Below are 20137 nucleotides of genomic sequence, written 5' to 3' on the forward strand. Positions count from 1 at the left end.
AGCAAAGCTATGGTTTGGAAGAGAGGTACAAAAGTCATCCAGAGTTTGGAGGAAGAATAATCCAGTGGGTCTGGTTTCACATTTCCTGGTACCTCAAATGATACCTAGAACACATTTTATAATTCTTAAATCTCTAATAATATTATGCTAATCCTTTGGTATTTGTGTAATTTCTTCACAAAATACAAACTCATATATAGAAGGTCTCAAACAATTTCATATAATCCTCTCTGCTCCAAGAATGTTTAAACAAGGTAGCTTCACTTGAGGTTTCTATTCAGTCTAATCTCTCACTGTCCTTTTTCTTGCCTTCAGTGAGTCTAGATCATCACTCTCAGATATAGACATACAGGCCATGACTAATGCTTAGCCTTTTTCTCACATGTGAAAACTCCAATATTTGACGGCTGGGTACCATGAATCTTGTCATTTTTATAGTAAACCATTTTTGTGGCTTTTGTTTCTCCAGCAGGCTACACTTAGGTTTTGGTTCAATTTCCTTTGGACAAAGTTCAATATGTTTTCCTTCATGAATATAGAATGCAGATCTAACTTTAAAACTCTCAGGAGATACAACACTGACCCATCTGTTACAGACAGGATACCCAATTCTTGAGAATTTCCTTGGAACAATGCAACAACTTTGCAAATGAACATTATTATTTTAAGAACCTATGTTATTCAAAAGCTCTATGTTTTATCTAGCCTACATTTATTATCTTTCCTTTTAGACTTCTCCTCATTGCCATTGAGATGTAGAGATGTAAATGAACTATTTACCATTTCTTTTCTGAGGTTTCCTTTTCTCCCTTACCATTGTTTTTAAGATCTCCACAAGACATGATTCTTAATCTTTCAAATCAGTCTTCCTTGTTTTCCTATGGGGCCTTGGTACAGGATTGTCTCCATCTCAAGAATGTAGACAGCTTGGGATAATAGACAGAAGCAGGGTCCCAGGGCTGACTCTGATGCCCCACAGGAAAAGCCAGATGGAATATTCTTAGTTCTGCAAGCTAGGTTGTGTACTTATGTGTATCAATTCAACAAAATCTTTGTAGCCCATTTACATGCCACCTCATAAATTTTCCAAAGAAAAATATCAGTAAAGTACAATGCCAAGAGAGTGACTCAGAGCCAGCCTCAAGAGAACTGGGAGGGGTTCCACAAGCCATTTTAAAGGAGAGTTATGGGCAAGAAAAAGGAAATGAAGCCATGAATTGAAGGATTATAGTAGGGGTGGTCAAAGTGCTGGTAGCAAGAAAGTGGACCAAAATAGGAAAAGGTATAGGAAATAAGGCAAATAGCATCATCCTGAAAAATCATGTCAAGTAAGCTATGATGAAAATTACCAAACTTCTGATCTCACTTGTCACCAAGTTTCTTCCTTTTTGTTGAAGGACTTGAAGTTTGAACTCAGAGCTTTTCATTGACTAGATAAGTAACTCAGTCATTTGAACTATGCTTTCATTCCCAAATAGCTTCTAGTTTCCCTGTATGACAGCTTTAATGTGTTTTCAATGTTTTCCCATGTGAGATTCTCTCTGAAAACTATCTCCTACATCTCTTCTCACATGCTCCTGACACATATCAGCATTCCACCAAGACTTCAACAATATCTAACTTTAGTTTGATTTTGAGATAGAATGATGCTTTCCTGGCTTTCCTACCTGCTGTGAACAGACCACCATACCCAGAGAGGTTCCATTGCTTATCATGAGTTGTTTCATTTCAGCTTAAACAGCCTGACCAAGCCTAGCTAAAAGGAGTATGGGGAAATGATCCAGACCCTGTATGAGTGAAGAAGAAAGCAAACAGATACAGTGAAAGTAGCTGCAGAAAAAAACTGAGTGGGAAGAAGAAAGGGAAAATTGGAAAAGGAAAAAAAGTAAAATGGGATTGCACTGAGTGTTTTTGACTGTGCTAAGGTACAGTAGAACAGAGTGTCCCTGGCAAAGCTGACACTTCGGACTCTGGCCAAATGGTTCCATCCTAGTGACCTTTAGATAGCTAACCATGTCTGCTCGGCAAGACCAAATGGGCAAATAAATAAATTTTAAAGACAGAGAGAGAAAAAGAGACAGAGGCAGAGACAGCAAGACAGAGACAGAGGAGAGACAGAAGAGGAGGAAAATCACCCTAGTAATGGGAGCTGATCAAAGGCTCCCTGTCCCTCACCATGTACTATGGGTAGCTTGCTGTTCCAATCTGCAGCTTCCCTCTTCTCTGCCCTAGCTTTCTGGGGGAGGGGAGGCAGGAATAATGATGTAGGCTGATTACTCCAGTACCTTCCCTCTTTATCTGGCACCAGCAATGTCTGACAAAACAGAAGAAGGAAACTGGCAGGTCTAGTGAAGTGATGGCTTCAGAAAAAAGGAGGGGGACTACAGAGCAGCCAAGTATTGCTTGGCTAGAGAATGACCCAGGGTGTCCAAATAGTATGAGAGGAGTCTTTAGGGTAGGAGAAGACATCCGATTGTGATTGACTCTTCTCTACCACTTTTTGAGATTTCTTGGTGAATGTTTACATTTGCAACAAGTCTGTCTTGCTGGCCTCTAGGCACCTCAATGCAATAATTTTTCACTTTTTCCCCTCAAGCTGTTTTTAACTGCCACTTCATTCGGTGCTTATTTCCCCCCTGCAGCCCTTTCCTCAAAGTAGTTGTTGGCTCCTTCTACATTGTACAAAGCCTGGACAGTACTATAGTTTGGTAACATACACATTTTCCTGAAAAGAATTACAAGGTGCAAAAGGAAACTATTTAAATTGGATGCTACAGTGGCCTAATCCTGAAATCCACCTATTTCATTTCTCAGCGCTCTAATTCTCTCAGTCATCAACAGGGGCTGCTATCTCAAACCTATTCCATAAGTCCCAAGCAGAAGAAGCCAGACCCAAAGTTCTAATACAGACAAAAGAATACCTTTTCTTTGTTCATTCTCACTTAATACTGTCATTTAACATTTTCGATACTGTGAAGACTAAGTTATCTTTCACTCACAAAAAGAGCCCAACCTTCATACAATAACTTAGGCTTCTGTTTTCAGTAGTACAAAGAATCCAGAAATATTTGGAGTTATTTTCTACATATAAGGGCTTTGCATATATTCATGTTAATTGTGTGTGTGTGTGCATGCGCGCACACACACGCGTGCTCTTCCTGGGGCTTGAACTCTGGGCCTGGGCACTTTCCTGAGCTTTTCTGCTCAAGGTTACTGTTTTACCACTTGGGCTACAGCTCTATCTCCAGTTTCTTTGGTGCTTAATTTGAGATAAGAGTTATGGACTTTCCTGCCTAAGTTTGCCTCGAACACACTTCCTCAGATCTTAGCCTCCTGAGTAGCTAGGATTACAGACATGAGCCTTGGGTGTCCATCTAACTCAGGTTAATTTTTAGAACACGCTTCTGGAATGTATCTTCTCCTCAAAGACCAGTATGGCACATGATGATAAGTGGGTCAGTAAATCACTCTAACACTTATCATTTCAAAGCAACCCACAAAAGGCTTTTCCTTATTTCATATCTATCACAAGCTAGTCTTTCCCATCAGTTATGTCATTCTAAAACTCTTAAATATTTAAGACTAGGGGAAAAAGTAGGCCATAATATTTGACTTCCTTCACAGGATGATAATTGTTTAATGGGAGGTGGCTCAGTAGAAAGACATAAAATAATATCTAAGCTCTAATATGAGCTGTACCATCTGCTTCATTTATGAAACCACTGAGTCTCAGTCTCTTTATCTATAAAATGAGAATAGCAGTATTTAGTATACAGGTTTGTTTTGATCACAAGTGCTTACTGTTTAACTGGTATAGCAGCTAGCACATATGCACAGCTGAATCGGTGTTTACTATGTGTTATTTCTTATGAGACATTTTTAGAAGCTTAGAAAAGAGTGTGAAAGAATTTAAAAATTGTTATTATAAAGGTGATATCCAGAGGAGTCACAGTTACAAAGTCAGATGAAAGATCCATTTCTTTTTGGACAATGTCACCAATGAGAGCAAATTTAAATTTGAGTTTGGGAAAAAGGGAAAATTACAACTCAAATTGTTAGGTAGACTGGTAGCCTTACAGATTAAAAATTAAACATCTACATCAAAATACTGATGAATAAATCAGTATAGCACAATCTGAATCTTTGTATATTTGAGTGAATAATTTTTTTTATTTAAAAGAAGTGCTAAGCAATTAGATTCTAGTGCTTCCTAAAATTAACACCGCACTAACTGGTGCTGGGGTCTCACAACTGTAATCTACATATAATGCACATAATCACATACCTATAATCATACATACAACATATACATATAACCACAACTTACTGAAAAAACTGATAGCTGGATGATCAAATTCAGAGCCATTTTGGGCAGAAAAATGTGCGTGATTCCATTCCCTCCCCACATAAAAAAAAAGAAAGAACAGACAATTCAGAAAAAAATGCTGAACTGAAGGTGTGGCTCAAGTGATATATTGGCAGCTGTGCAAGCAAGCCAAAAAAGTGAGGTTCTGAGTTCAAACACCAGTTCTTCCAAATACAAAAAGAAAAGAAAGAAAAATTAACATCACAAATGGAAGTTTATTTCTTCATCATTGTCTTCTTGGGGAACACAGTCCATATTCTAACAAGAGTATCCACTAAACTTAGCAGGATAATTTTAACTTTTTGTGAACAATTTCTAACTGCTTGATGATCTTTTTGACTTAGATTTCTCACGGGTACTCTCCAACTCAGTAGTATAGGCACAGTATAATCATAGAGATTCACTAGCCTAAGGCTGTCATTAACATGTTTTGTATCCTACATTGTGTCCTATTGTTACATAGCTCTGTTAATTTCTCAATGCTTCCCTCATGACAGTTTCAGATATATTATCAGTTCTATGTGCTTCAAGTGTCTTTCTTTGTTTCAGTTTTCATAATCCTGTTCTGTTATTTAAGAATGTCCTTACACACCTGTAGACAGAAGAATTTTTCAAAAACAATCTTTCAGGTTTTCTTTGTAGGTACTGGGAATTGAACTGAGGTCCACATTCTTTCTAGGCAGGTACTTTAACAGCTGAGCCAAAACTACAGCCCATTATTTGTGTTGTTTTCAAGGTAAGGTCTCCCTTTATGACTGGGATTCCCTTGGCTGTGACCCTCCTATTTGTACTTTCCCAAGTCACTAAGTAAGGATGACAGGCACAAACACCAATGTGCCCAGGAACTTATTGTTCCTGCTGTCCTTAAACTATGATCTTCAATCTCTACTTCCCAAGTACCTAGAATTACAAGCTTGAACCAACATGCCCTGAATTCTAAAACTTTCTTGTAAATCATAAGATTCTCCTGACTAATTTTTAAATGATTTTACAATTAACAGAATGAAGACTAAGTTGCATAACTAGGTACTCAATGACTTCTAAAATCTAGACCCATATATTCTTTGTAGAGAGATGTCAAAAGAAAAAGCATAAGCCAAAGGAAAAATGTCTAACCCAACTGCTTGCTACAAATTGGGACTGAATAGGCATTGCCCAGGCAAATTTTGGTAATGTAACAAATATTTTTAAGCAGAAATGTTTGTACTTTCTTTTAATTCACATTTATTGAGTACATACATTACGGCAGGCACTGTACTGGCACTAAATATGTCACAATAAACAAAATCAATACATTTCTTCTCTCATAGAGCAAATTCTCTGAAAAAGGGACCAAACACACTCATACACACATTTTAGGTAGTTAAGAATAAAAGTAAGCAGGGAAAGAGGACAAGAAATAATGGATTAAGGGTGAAATGGTAAGACATATAATGAATAGAATTGTGATAACATTTGGATAGAGTTGTGAAAGAAAGGGAGGAATCAGTGTGCATATACTGAGAAAGAGCAATTCAGACAGAGGTACCAGCAAGTGCAAACATAAGGTGCAAAGGTAAGAGTATATTTGACATGCTGAAGGGATACAAAGAAGACTAGTAGCAGAAGTAAAGAGATGCAAGACATTTTAGGTTGCAGGACACTCTAACCACTTGATAATATTGGATCACGGGGAGGGGACAGTAAAATAAGAATAAATTATGGTTATAATTTGTCATTCCAATTTACCAAACCTACAATTGGTATATAGAAACTAGTCAATATGAGCTTGATAAGGAAGGTACTGAACAGGCATACCTATTAGGTCATATTAAATAATAATTCCTTTATTGTACTGTAATATTCTATAAGCATAATGAAGGACCACTGAAGGGTTTTAAGCCAGAGAGTGACTTGATTAGATGTATTCTTCAGAAATCTAGCAGTAGTAAGGAAAGTGCTTTGAATTGAGACAAAACTAAAGGTGGGAGATTCATCTAAATATGTGGGTGACAGATAAGGGATGTATTTGAGATAGTGAAGAGGTAGAAAAGGCTTAGTATTCCATTTGATATGGGGACTTAGTGACAAACACAAGTAGTGATGACTTTCTGAAGTCAAGATAGAAATAATATACTATGTTCAGTAACATAGTATATTAATATCTGCACCAAGTTTGCTTTCTCAAAGCCACTGGCCAGAATCTATGTATCCTAGAATGTATTATAATGATTTTGTAATTACTTCATGCTAGGAATTTAATATGTGAGTTGAAGTATAGTGTGGAGTGAAATTAATATGCTTGAAGATCCTAATAGTTTCCAAGCACTGTTAGGGCTTTTGTGTATATTATTGTGTGTTAGTTTTTACACTCACCATAAGGAGAGTGTATTCCCACATTATAAATGGGAAAAGAAAATCTCATTCAATGTCAAGTAACTGGGAAATGGGAGAGACAAAACATACTCTACATGGAATAGCAATCTCACTGCAATGGATTTGTAAATTGCTTCATAGATTTAGAGTATCTAATTTTTTCAAGTGGAGGGAGTAGCTATGCTAGAATCCATCTGTAATCTTTGTGAACCAATAAAGAGTGAATTGTATCCTCAGGGTTGATATGGGTCTAGAATATGTGAATTATAGGACATGATTGGCTTTCTTATCTCTAGTAATGTGTTTTTGTTTGCCACCAAGTCTGATACGAAAATACATTTGTAAAAATTGAAATATATGAAACTTTAATACAGTTCTTAAAGACTTTTAAAATGTTTACCATACTAGAAAGTTAGTTTCAATGTACAGAGTAGACTTATTATATGTGTATTTTCTTAGAAGTCAAATATGCTCACAAAAGGGGCATTCTGCCTCCTTCCTACCCAGATAGCATCTTCTCCAATGTAAGAACTATATAACATTTCTTCATATGTCTATTTCCATTCTTATTTCTTCTTTATAGAATTCTCTATTTAAGTCTTTAGCACACTTACTAAAGGAGTCGTTGTTGCTTTGAAGATTTATTGGGGGGTTAGTTTTTGGAGCTGTAAGTATATTTTAGATATGAGGCCCTTGTCTGTTGTATAGCTAGTAAAGATCTTCTCACAGTCTGTGGACTTTCTGTTTATCTTGATAGCTATGTCCTTTGCCATGCAGAAACTTTGAAGTTTAATACAATCTCATTTATCTAGTCTTTTTTTAAATTTGTTGTGTTACTGGATCTTAAGAAGCTTTGATCTGTAGCACAGAACCCTAGTGTTTCCCCTATCCTGTCTTGTAATATTTTCAGGGTATCTGATCTTGCATTGAGGTCTTTGATCCATTTGGAATTGATTATGGTGCAGGGTGATATGTAAGGATCTATCTTCAGTTTTCTCCTTGTGTATAACCAATTCTGCCAGCATCATTTGTTGAAGAGACTGTCTTTCTTCCATCTGGCGTTTTTAGCTCCCCTATCAAAGATTAGTGGCTATAGGTCAGTGGGTTCATTTCTGGGTCTTCAATTCTGTTCCACTCATCCTCATGTGCCAGTACCAAGAAATCTTCAACATCTCTGGCCAAAAAAGAAAGGCAAATCAAAACAACATTGAGATTCTACCTCATCTCAGTTAGAATGGTCATTATCAGGAAAACTAATAATAACAGATACTGGAAGGGGTGTGGCCTAAAGGGAACACTACTAAATTTCTGGTGGGAATGTAAATTTGTTCAACCACTCTGGAAAGTAGTATAACGGTTCATCAAAAAGCTAAACGAAGAGCTCCCCTATGACCCAGCAATCTCACTCCTGGGCATCTACCCAAATGACCACAAGCAAGGCCACACTAAAGCTACCAGCACAACCATGATCATTATTGCATTATTTATCATAGCTCAGATATGGAATCAACCCAGATGTCCCTCAGTAGATAAATGGACCAAGAAAATGTGGTATATATACACAATGGAATTCTATTTTTCTATCAGATAAAATAATATTGGCCCATTCATAAAGAAATGGGAAGACTTGGAAATATTATATTAAGCAAAGCAAACCAGGCCCAAAGAAACATAAGTTTCATGGTTTCCTTTATTTGCAATAACTAGAGTATGTGTAGGATATTCTTAGCAGAGCATCACAATAGCGCAATAGCTATGCTCATATTTTATATGGTCAGGTGCAGTTTTTAAAAAATTTTTTTTCTTTCACCATTTTCCCTTTATTTAATTCCATGTTGTCACTGTTTTTTATTTCTATACCCTTTGTCTTGTATGTGAGTTTATCTCATTAGGGGAAGGGAGAGGTAATCACAGAAACTGTGGGACAAAGGGTGCACTAATGCAACAGTTATACTCACTAGACATGGTGTTGGAAATGAACTTTACACTTTTCCGGGAGAGCAGTGAAGTGGGAGAAAATGAAGGAGGGGGTAACACTGTTCAAAAATAAATGTACTCATTGCCTTACTTATGTAACTGTAACCCCTCTGTACATCACCTTGCAATATAATTTCTAAAAGAACTATAATGTACTAATATGTAGTGATTAAAAAGACTCTGGAATCAGACTGTCTATATGACAGTGAATTCTAGCTTCAATACTATCCCTCAATATATGGAGAACACACTATATCTTGGTGTGACTAGAGATCGATGAAAAGACCATTTCAGTCAAGCACTGGGAATGGGAAGGTACTTACAAAAGGGAAGCCAGAGCACAGATTTTTCTGAATGCCAGCCAAAGAAACCTTGGACTATATTCACAAGGCCAGATCCCATGCTACAACCCACTGATGTGTCAAAAGTAATCTGTTACCCATAAGAGTTAAAGTACCAGTACTTGCAAATGATTTACCTAGAAATAAAATTAAGTTAAGGAAACTCAGGGTTATCCTATAATAAGACTATATTTACTAACTTGTTTTTCAATATGATTTCTTGGGTAGGAGAGGTTGGATGGAATTATAAGCTTCTTTTTTAGGGTTATATAAAGCTATTCCCTTTACATGTTACCTAGTCATATATCTGCTTAATTCTATAATGGGAGTGCATAACTGTAATGACTTGGAAGCTGTAGAGCTTGAATGGTATAACTTTTTATATGGTTTTCTTTTCCACCCTGTGTTTACGTACATTCCTTATTATGAAGAATGTGGGGATATATGAAATGGATGCCTACTGTTTATACCTATCATCTACCTGTCTATCTATACATGAGTGAGAGAAAGGTGTGTGTTTCTATTAATCAGATCTCAAAAACGATAGTGCTTGTTACATAATAAGTGCTCAGTGAATATATGCAATATGCAATAGTATAAACAAAATATCCTCATAAACTTCAGTTGAATTGATGAAAAAATGATTGTAAACCACAGTACCTTGTTAGGGGTAGTGGCAGCCATGGTTGACTTGATCAGTGTTTTAAAACAAAGAGATATTTCAGTTGCAATATTCAGAAAGTTCCCAGGACACTGGAAATGATCTCTAACAATTTAGTTTCTTATTAAAAACTACCCCTGAAATTACTTGAGAAAGTGAAGTTATTATTTTATTGCATCTTTTTAAGTAGCCAAGTTCATTTAAATGCTTCACTTCATTACTCACAGTATTTTAAAGTGCCCCCATGAATAACACATTAAAAATTGGTCTGACTGTGCTTTCCTTGCCTGCAGGAATTTTGTATGCCCATGAGAATCAAGCATGTGAATGTTACCTGATGCATATCATGTCAAATACCAGGACAAGGATTGCTCTTGTTATTAATAGTAAGTTACTGGTGACAAGTAAAATAGGTTTAGAGTGATAGCTAAACTAAATGAATGTATACATAGAAAGCAGATTTAGTGTAGGAAGATAATTATGGATTGAGGAGACAAATTAAAAGAGTAACTGAGGGCTGGTAATATGGTTTAGTGGTAGAGTGCTAGCCCTGAGCAAAAGAATCTCAGTGCCAATCCCTGAGTTCAAGTCCCAGGACTGGAAAAAAAAGAAGAGTAACTGCTATAAAAGTAAAATCTAAAGGGTCAATGTAAGAAAATAATTAAGTGATTTGGGAAATCATGGTGAGATTGAACTATGTGAAATGACTGATATAAAACCTTTGGTGTTGTACAGAAATGGTAACTTCACACATTTGGGCTGTATCTGATTACAAAATAATAATTATTGTGATTATTTATAGCTATATAAGGTCTACTAGTTACCAGCCATCATTTAAGGCTTTTATACGTTATAAGTCATTGAATCCTCAGAACAACTTCATGAATTGTACGCTCTTTATCTACATTTAAGAACAGAGGAAACAGATATGGAGACAATAAGTGACTTCAGCAAAGCAGCATGCTACTAAATTTAAGAGCTCAGATTTGAACACAAGCTGGCTGGCTCCAGGGCTCATCATTAACTCTTTCTTCCATCTTAGAATAGATGCTCCTGAGGTGATTGTCACAAATGATAGAATAGAGGGGATTAGCTGACTTTGTTTCTTCAGCTACCTTTTCATTTTTGAAATTTTTTTTTGACCAGTCCTGGGGCTTGGACTCAGGGCCTGAGCACTGTCCCTGGCTTCTTTTTGCTCAAGGCTAGCACTCTACCACTTGAGCCACAGTGCCACTTCTGGCCGTTTTCTGTATATATGGTGCTGGGGAATTGAACCCAGGGCCTCATGTATACGAGGCAAGCACTCTTGCCACTAGGCCATATCCCCAGCCCCTCATTTTTGAATTTTAATTTGAAAATAATTTATTCTCATTGAAATTAGTATAGAAATTTTGAAAGGAACAGGTGGAAATCCCACTTCTGAGTGGTAATTTAGAATGTACCTTCTTTTATAGACATAAGATGTTTATTATGTCTATAAAAATCATTTTTCATATAAATATACTCACATATTTTTTGCAAAAAGAAATCATACAAAGCATATTGATTTTAAACTAATTTTTCACTTAGTGTACCTTGGGCATCTTTCCATTTTATTACGTAGGTGTACTTATATCATGTCAGTGATAGCATTATATATTCAGGAATGATTATAGCAAAATTTTAGATCAATTCTATTTTAATAGGCACATCAGTTTCTCTAGTTATTTCAGATGACACTCAATACGAGCTTTATCTATCTATCTACCTATCACCTATCTATCTCGACTATCCTAACTACTATCATTTTATTCCTATTGTTTCAATAAGTTGTAATTTTTGAAGATATAGTTCCTGAAGTTGAGTATGTAGTTTAAGTGGTAAAGTACTTGCCATGGAAGCATGAGGCCCTGAGTTCAAAGTTCAGTATCATAAAAAAGTAGAATTACTGCATCATAGCAAATATACATTTAAATTATGTGTAAATATTGACAAATCACCCTATTTAAAATCTTTGCCACTCACTAGTGCAAGTGAAAATGAGTTGCCAGCATCAAAATCCAGAAGAGAGTTAGAGTTTGTCTCTAGAGGAACAATTAGAAAAGGCAAGACTCCTGTGTATAAAGGTGCAAAACCTAAAGATATCGTATTATATTCTTCAAATCTCTGAAGAGCATGATGAGAATGCCCTCAAAGAAGGATTAGAGAAGTGCATGCCTTTTTATCTGTCACAAGAGAATATTTTCTAACAGATTTTTCTTGAGGAGAGTAGGCTCTGTGTTACTGAAAGTATACAAGGAGAAATTAGATGATGTAAAACTAAGTAAAACTACAGAAACTTGTATACTATTGATCTACCCCAACAGCAGTAGAAAGTAAAACTTTTATTGTAGGGAGAGAAAGCCTAAAGTTTCCCCTTGTCAATCAGAACTCCATTTCTTCTAGGATGTAAACCTGGTACTGTTTGTGATATTTGTTCATGTGAAGTATACCATAAGAATTTAAAGACAAACAAGATTTAGTTTGTTTATCCAAATCAAGAAACATGTCCTCCACAATGTAAAAGCACTTCTTTTTGAATAATATGGTGTGATCTTGGGATCTTGAGCTTTTTAAGCAGATCCTCTACCATTTGAACCACCCCTCATGATCCTTTCATTCTGCTTTAATTGATTTTCAGTTATGGCCTTGTGTTTTTGCCTGGGCTTATTTTCAGACTAGAATGTTCTTTCCTGGGATGACAAGAATAAACCACATGTAACCTCTCTGTACATCACTTTGACAATAAATAGCAATAAAATGAAATAAATAAGTAAATAAAAAAGGATGCTGCACTTACCAAAAAATAAAACAAGACACTGCACAAATTTTTTTAAAAAAAGAATAAACCACCATATCTGGCTTATTGATTTAAATAGGACCTCACTAACTTTTTCCTTAGGCTAATCTTGAGCTGTGATTCTCATGATCTCTGTTTCCTGAGTACCTGAGATTATAGCTGTGCATAACCACACAGGCATCCACAAGACATAAGTCCTTAATCAGCTTCACTTACATGTTTTCCCAGTACAGAATCCTGGGATATTTTCTAACCAGTATGATCATCTTGAAGTAAGTCTAAAATTCATTAACTCTGCAGAACCATAGAAAGCAGACATACTCCCATTCTCTAAGGTAGAAGTCCACCACTTTCATTGGCTGGGTCTATGTCTTTGAAGAAGTCCTTCAGTATCCTTAGTCTTATTTTTTCCATCTATGCTGAGAAGAAATTAGACTGTATGATGTTCTATGTTTCTTTTCAGCTCTGATGCTCTATAAAACCATGTGTCTTTCAGTCTTTCATGTTTCCTTTATGTTTCTGTGACATGCTGTTCTAACTACTCTCATTCTATTTATTGCTTTGTGTTAAAAATTTGGTGTTCACTCTTTCTACCATTAGACTGTGAACTTCTTAGTCACTTTCCAGTACTTACTAGGTACTCATGTCAGTGTTCATTTAAATCACTTTGAATACTTTTTGACACCATGTGTAAAAATCTTGTCTGTGAAGAAACTTGAAAACTGATGTTATACACCCTAAGAGGATTCAATCCCAAGGCTCCATTCTCTTATCCATGAGCTCCTTAGAAATGCATAAGGATGGGAAACAGGGAGCAGTAATGAAGACAGGCAGCATCTATGACAAAAACAAATGATACCTTGTATTTTTGCCATCTCGTTTGATGCCTTCTGTGCTGAAGGCTCCATTCTCTTATCCCTGAGCTCCTTAGAAATGCATAAGGATGGGAAACAGGGAGCAGTAATGAAGACAGGCAGCATCTATGACAAAAACAAATGATACCTTGTATCTTTTGCCATCTTGTTTGATGCCTTCTGAGCTGACCTCTCAGCAAGCTGAGCCCTAAGTTATTTTACTTTCTAAAGTTCCAATGGAGTCCTCTGGGATCTAATTTCTTTTTTTCTTTTCAAATTTTTATTATCAAACTGATGTACAGAGAGGTTACAGTTTCATACGTTAGGCATTGGATACATTTCTTGTACTGTTTGTTACCTTGTCCCTCATACCCCCCTCCCTCCCACCTTTCCCTTCCCTCCCCCCCCAGGTGTTCAGTTCACTTACACCAAACAGTTTTGCAAGTATTGCTTTTGTAGTTGTTTCTCTTTTTTTACCCTGTGTCACTCAAATTTGGTATTCCCTTTGAATTTCCTACTTCCAATACCAGTAAACACGGTTTCCAATATACTCAGATAAGATTACAGAGATAGTGTAGGTACAACCACAGGAAGGTGATACAAGAACATCATCAATAATAGAAGCTACAGATACACATAGGACATTGAAAGTAGTTACAACTGTGATATAACAATTGTTTCCATAACATGGAGTTCATTTCACTTAGCATCATCTTATGTGTTCATAAGGGTATAGCTATTAGGCCTTGTGATGCTCTGCTATGACTTCCTAAACCTGTACTAATTATTCCCAATAAGGGAGGCCATAGAGTCCATGTTTCTTTGGGTCTGGCTCACTTCACTTAGTATAACTTTTTCCAAGTCCTTCCATTTGCTTACAAATGGAACAATGTCACTCTTTGTGATAGAGGCATAAAATTCCATTGTGTATATGTACCACATTTTCCTGATCCATTCGTCTACTGAGGGGCATCTGGGTTGGTTCCAGATTCTCGCTATGACAAATTGTGCTGCGATGAACATTGTTGTGCTGGTGGAATTACTGTGATTTTGTTTGTGGTCTTTTGGATAGATACCCAAAAGGGGGCTGCTGGGTCATAGGGGAGTTCTATATTGAGCCTTCTGAGGAATCTCCATACTGCTTGCCAGAGTGGCTGAACCAGTTTACATTCCCACCAACAATGAAGTAGGGTTCCCTTTTGGCCACATCCCCTCCAACAATTGTAATTGTTAGTTTTCTTGATATATGACATTCTTGCTGGGGTGAGATGGAATCTCAATGTTGTTTTGATTTGCATTTCCTTTATGGCCAGTGATGTAGAGCATTTTTTCATATGCCTCTTGGCCATTCTCAATTCCTCATCAGAGAAATCTCTGTAAGTCTTTAGCCCACTTGATGAGGGGGCTATTGGTTCTTTGCGGTTTTGTTTTGGAAGAGGGTAATTTTTTTAGTTCTCCAAATATTTTAGATATGAGGCCTTTGTCCGTTGAACGGCCGGTAAAGATCTTCTCCCAGTCTGTGGGCTTTCTGTTTATCTTGCGAGCTATGTCCTTTGCTGTGCAGAAGCTCTGCAGTTTGATGCAGTCCCATTTGTCCAACCTTTCTTTGATTTGTAGCCTTTCTGGGTCTTTGTTAAGGAAGTTCCGTCCTGTGCCAAGGATCCCAAGTGTTTCTCCTACTCCTTCCTTTAGTGTTTTCAGGGTGTCTGTTTTGATTTCGAGGTCTTTAATCCATTTAGAATTGATTTTGGTGCAGGGTGGTATGTAAGGATCTAGTTTTAGCTTGTTGCATGTGTTGAACCATACTATTGTTTTAGCTCCTTTATCAAAGATTAAGTAGGCGTAGTTCTGTGGGTTCATTTCTGGGTCTTCAATTCTTTTCCATTGGTCTTCAGGCCTGTTCCGATGCCAATACCAAGCTGTTTTTATTACTACAGCTTTATAATACAGCTTGAAGTTGGCTATTGTAATTCCTCCAGCACTATTCTTTCTGCTTAGGATTGTTTTTGCTATTCTAGGTCTTTTATTGTTCCATATGAATTTCTGGATTGCTTCTTCTATTTCATTAAAAAATGGTGTTGGGATATTAATGGGTATTGCATTGAATTTGTAGATAGCCTTTGGCAATATTGCCATTTTGGTTATATTAATCCTCCCAATCCAGGAGCATGGGAGGTTTTTCCATTTCCTTAGTTCTGACTTAATTTCGTTTTTCAAGCTTTTAAAGTTCTCCTCAAAGAGGTCTTTCACTTCTTTTGTTAAGGTTATTCCTAGGTATTTTATGTTTTGGTGGGCTATTGCAAAAGGAGTTGCTTTCCTGATTTCAGCCTCGGTCATTGGGTCATTAGCATAGAGAAAGGCGGTTGATTTTTGAAGGTTTACTTAATATCCTGTAACTTTGCCAAAGTTTTTGGTCAACTCTAGTAGCTTGGGGGTAGAGTCTATGGGATTCTTTAGGTATAGGATCATGTCATCTGTGAAGAGAGGAAGTTTAACTTCATCTTTTCCTATTTGGATCCTTTATATTTTCTTCTTGCCTAATTGCTCAAGCTAGGAATTCTAGTGCTATGTTGAAGAGCAGGGGAGAGAGTGGACATGCCTGCCTTGTTCCTGATTTTAAAGGGAATGGCTTTAGTTTTTCACCATTTAGAGATATGCTTGCTGTTGGTTTGTCATAAACTGCCTTGATTATATTCAGGAATGTTCCTTGGAATCCCAGTTTTTCCAGAGCTTTAAGCATAAAGGGGTGTTGGATTTTATCGAACGCTTTTTCTGCATCCAGAGATAAAACCATGTGGTTCTTTAACTTGGTCCGTTTGATGTGTTGGATTACATTAATTGACTTGCGTATATTAAACCAACTTTGCATCCCTGGAATGAAACGAGTTTGATCGTGGTGTATAATTTTTTTGATGACCTGTTGAAGTTGATTGGCCAGAATTTTGTTGAGAATTTTTGAGTCTATGTTCATCAGGGAAATCGTTGTGTAGTCCTCTTTCCTTGATGAGTGACTGCCTGGTTTTGGGATGAGGGTTATACTGGCTTCATAGAATGAGTCTGGTAGTGAACGTTCTCTTTCAATTTCATTGAAGAGTTTGAGTAATATTGTTGTGAGTTCTGTTTTGAAGGCCTTGTAGAATTCTGCAGTGAATCCGTCTGGACCTGGCCTTTTCTTGGATGGGAGTTCATTTATTTCCATTTCTATTTCAATGCTTGATATGGGTCTGTTTAGAAGGTGTAAATCTTCATGGTTAAGTTTGTGGATATGAATTTTTTCAAAGAAATCATCCATTTCTTACAAGTTCTCGAATTTGTTGACATAAAGGTTTGCAAAATAGTCCCTTATTATTTTCTGAATTTCGGTTATTTCTGTGGTGATGCTACCTGTTTCATCTCTTATCTTGTTTATTTGAGTCTGCTGCCTTCCTTTCTTGGTCAGGTTTGCCAGGGGTCTGTCTATCTTGTTGATTTTTTCAAAGAACCAACTCTTTGTTTTGTTGATTCTTTCGATGGTTTTTTCGTCTCTATTTGATTTAATTCTGATTTGATTTTAATTATTTGCTTCCGTCTATTGACGTGGGGTTTGGCTTGTTGTTCTCTCTCAAGGAAATTAAGGTGCTTCTTTAAATTATTGAGTTGTTGTTTCTCCAGTTTGTTGAAGTATGCACTCAGTGATATAAATTTTCCTCTGAGTACTGCTTTTGCTGTGTCCCAAAGGAGCTGGTACGTTGGGTCCTCAACTTGGTTGAATTCCATAAACATTTGAATTTCCGTTTTAATTTCTTCAATGACCCTCTGATGGTTCAGCAGTGTGTTGTTTAGTCTCCATGAATTGTAGTATTTTCTGTGGTGGCTGATTGAGTTGAGCTCTAATTTTATTCCATTGTGGTCTGAGAGAATGCAGGGAATGGTTTTGATACTTCTGAATTTGTACAGATTTTCTTTGTGCCCTAAGATGTGATCTATTTTGGAGAATGTTCCATGTGCTGCCGAAAAGAATGTGTATTCTGTTGTTGCTTCGTGGAATATTCTGTAGATGTCGGTTAAGTCTAGTTGGTCTATTTAATTATTAAGTTCTGTCATTTTTTGTTCAGTTTTTGGCGTGTTTATCTGTCCAGAGGTGATAGTGGAGTGTTATAGTCCCCAACTATCAATGTGTTTGGGTCTATGAGTGTTTCTAGAGTCAGTAGTGTTTGTTTGATGAAGTTGGGTGCTCTTGCATTTGGTGTGTAGATGTTTAGAATGGTTATATCTTCCTGTAGGAGAGATCCCTTTACTAGTATGTAGTAACCTTCTTTGTCTCTTCTTACCTTTTTTAATTTGAAGTCAATTTTGTCTGATACTAGGATTGCAACTACAACCTGCTTATGGGGGCCATTTGCTTGATAGATTTGATTACAGCCTTTCACTTTTAGAAGATGTTTACTTTTGCTGGATACATGTGTCTCTTGGAGGAAGCAGAAAGATGGATCTTGATTTTTGATCCAACCTATGAGCCTATGTCGCTTGATTGGAGAATTAAGTCCATTAATGTTGAGAGTTAGGATTGAGAGATGATTGTTGGTTCCTTTCATTATCACTATCTTGTTAAAAGCTGTGTCTTTCCGTTTCTTGATCTGATGCTAACTATTTAGGGTTCATTTCTCTGTCTGTATTGGGATCTTGATTATTTTCCCTGTATAGTATATCCTTGAGGATTTTCTGTAAAGCTGGTTTGGTTGAGATATATTGTTTCAGTTTTTCCTTACTGTGGAAGACTTTTATTTGACCTTCGGCTATGAATGAGAGTTTGGCTGGGTATAGAATTCTTGGTTGGTAGTTATTTTTATTTAGTGTTTGGTATACTTCATTCCAGGCTCTCCTTTCTTTCATGGTCTCTGCTGAGACGTCTGGGGTAATTCTGATTGCTTTTCCTTTATATGTGATTGTTTTCTTCTCCCTAACAGCTTTAAAGATTCTTTCCTTGTACTCTACTGATCCTGTTTTGATCACAATGTGTCGCTGGGATGTCCTATCCTCGTCTGGTCAGTTTGGGGTTCTAAATGCTTCTTGTATCTGTATAGGCCTTTCCTTCTGGATATTTGGGAAGTTCTCAGCTAATATTCTGGTAAATAGGTTGCCTATCCCATTTACTTCTCTCTCCAAGTTTTCCTCAGTTTCTATTATCCTTAAATTTGGCTTCCCGATCGTGTCTTGAATCTCCTGTAGTGATCTGTTTTGTTAATTAGACTGGATTAGTATTGATTTTTGATCTTTCTCCATAGAATCTAAAGAATCTTCAGCTCCCGAGATTCGATCCTCTACCTCATTTAGTCGGGACTGTAGGCTAGCTACTTGATTTTGAATCTCTTTTCTTTCTGACTGTTCTTTCCTGATGATTTCCATGTCATCTCTTAGGTGTTGCGTGAACTTCGTTTTGTCATTAATTTGGTTTTGAGTGCTGCCTCTCAAATCTTTTACCTGGGTAGCTATCTTTTCATTTGACTCTTGAAGTTCATTTAGCTCTCTATTTGTTGAGGCCATGAAATTCCCTATTAATTTTTGCTTTGCCTCCTCACGCTCTAGAATAATTGACTGAAGAGATTCAAACTTTTCATTTATTATGCTTATCAGTAGACTTTGTAGAGCATTTTGGATGTTCTCTTCTATGTCTTTGATTGACTGCTCTGTTTCCTGCTTGTTTTGAGTGGGAGAAAAGACTCCATTGTTTGCCATCTTTCTTGTCTATCTTCTGCCCATTTGGATTGGGAATCCCAATCTACAAGTACCTGTAACACCGTTTAAGACCCAAAGCAGCCCTTACCAAGCACTGTTGTGTAAATCTTACAAGTTCACAATTATATACAGATACCTTGTATACTTGTCTATAAAATTAGATTTGGTGTTCCTAAAGAATACAATTTCAATACAACAACCGATCCTGGGCCCTGTATTCAGTAGTTACTTATTTACTGTTACAACCCTATAAGCAATTCTTGTTCCTATATTAAGATCTTTTAGGACTGGCTTTCTCTTTGAACCCCTTTGATTCACTCGGATTAGGCAGGAATCCTCTCTATCCAATAACCAGGAGTCAATGGAACCTGGAGGTCCAGGCAGTAAGTCAGGAGGGTAAGTTAGAGGTAGTAAAGAGAATAGAGTAAAATGCATTGCAGGGGGGAGGTGATTTTGGTTTAGTTTCAGTGACGTGGAAATGTGGAGAGGAGTAGAATCAGTAGAGAGAACAAGGTTAAAATGATATACAATGGAGAGTTAGCAGAAAAGATTGGAGGTGTTATTCATAGGAAAGTAATTTTTAAAGAAAGAGAATACAAAGAGAGAAATATAGTAAAAATACTGGAAGACAGATGCACAAAACAGAGAAAAATTATTTAAAAAAGAAAAAAATAAAAACAAAAAACCCAGAAAAACAAACAACCAAAACAAACAAACAAATAAAAGACTTGATAAAAAAACAGGTAAAAATGGAAAACAAAATAAACCAACAACGTTTCAGAAGTAAAAAAATTAAAAATAATTTTTTTTTAAGTTTAACAAATGTTTGAAAAGAACAAAAAAATGGAGTCCTCCTTGTTTGGGTGGTCTTTCCCCAGTCTCTGTTTTCCTTGCAATGGTCTGCAGTCTATTTTCCTGATTGGCTGGTTTGACTTGCTTTAAGTTTGCAGGGGGTGGGTCTTTTCTGACCCTTCTCCCCTGTTGGTGCAATCCTGGGTCTTTGTTGTTCGCACAGCTTGCAGGTAGGCCTTGGGCGTCCTCTGTAGATGG

Source organism: Perognathus longimembris, chromosome 28 (genome assembly GCF_023159225.1).
Source record: "Perognathus longimembris pacificus isolate PPM17 chromosome 28, ASM2315922v1, whole genome shotgun sequence".
Lineage (NCBI taxonomy): Eukaryota > Metazoa > Chordata > Mammalia > Rodentia > Heteromyidae > Perognathus > Perognathus longimembris.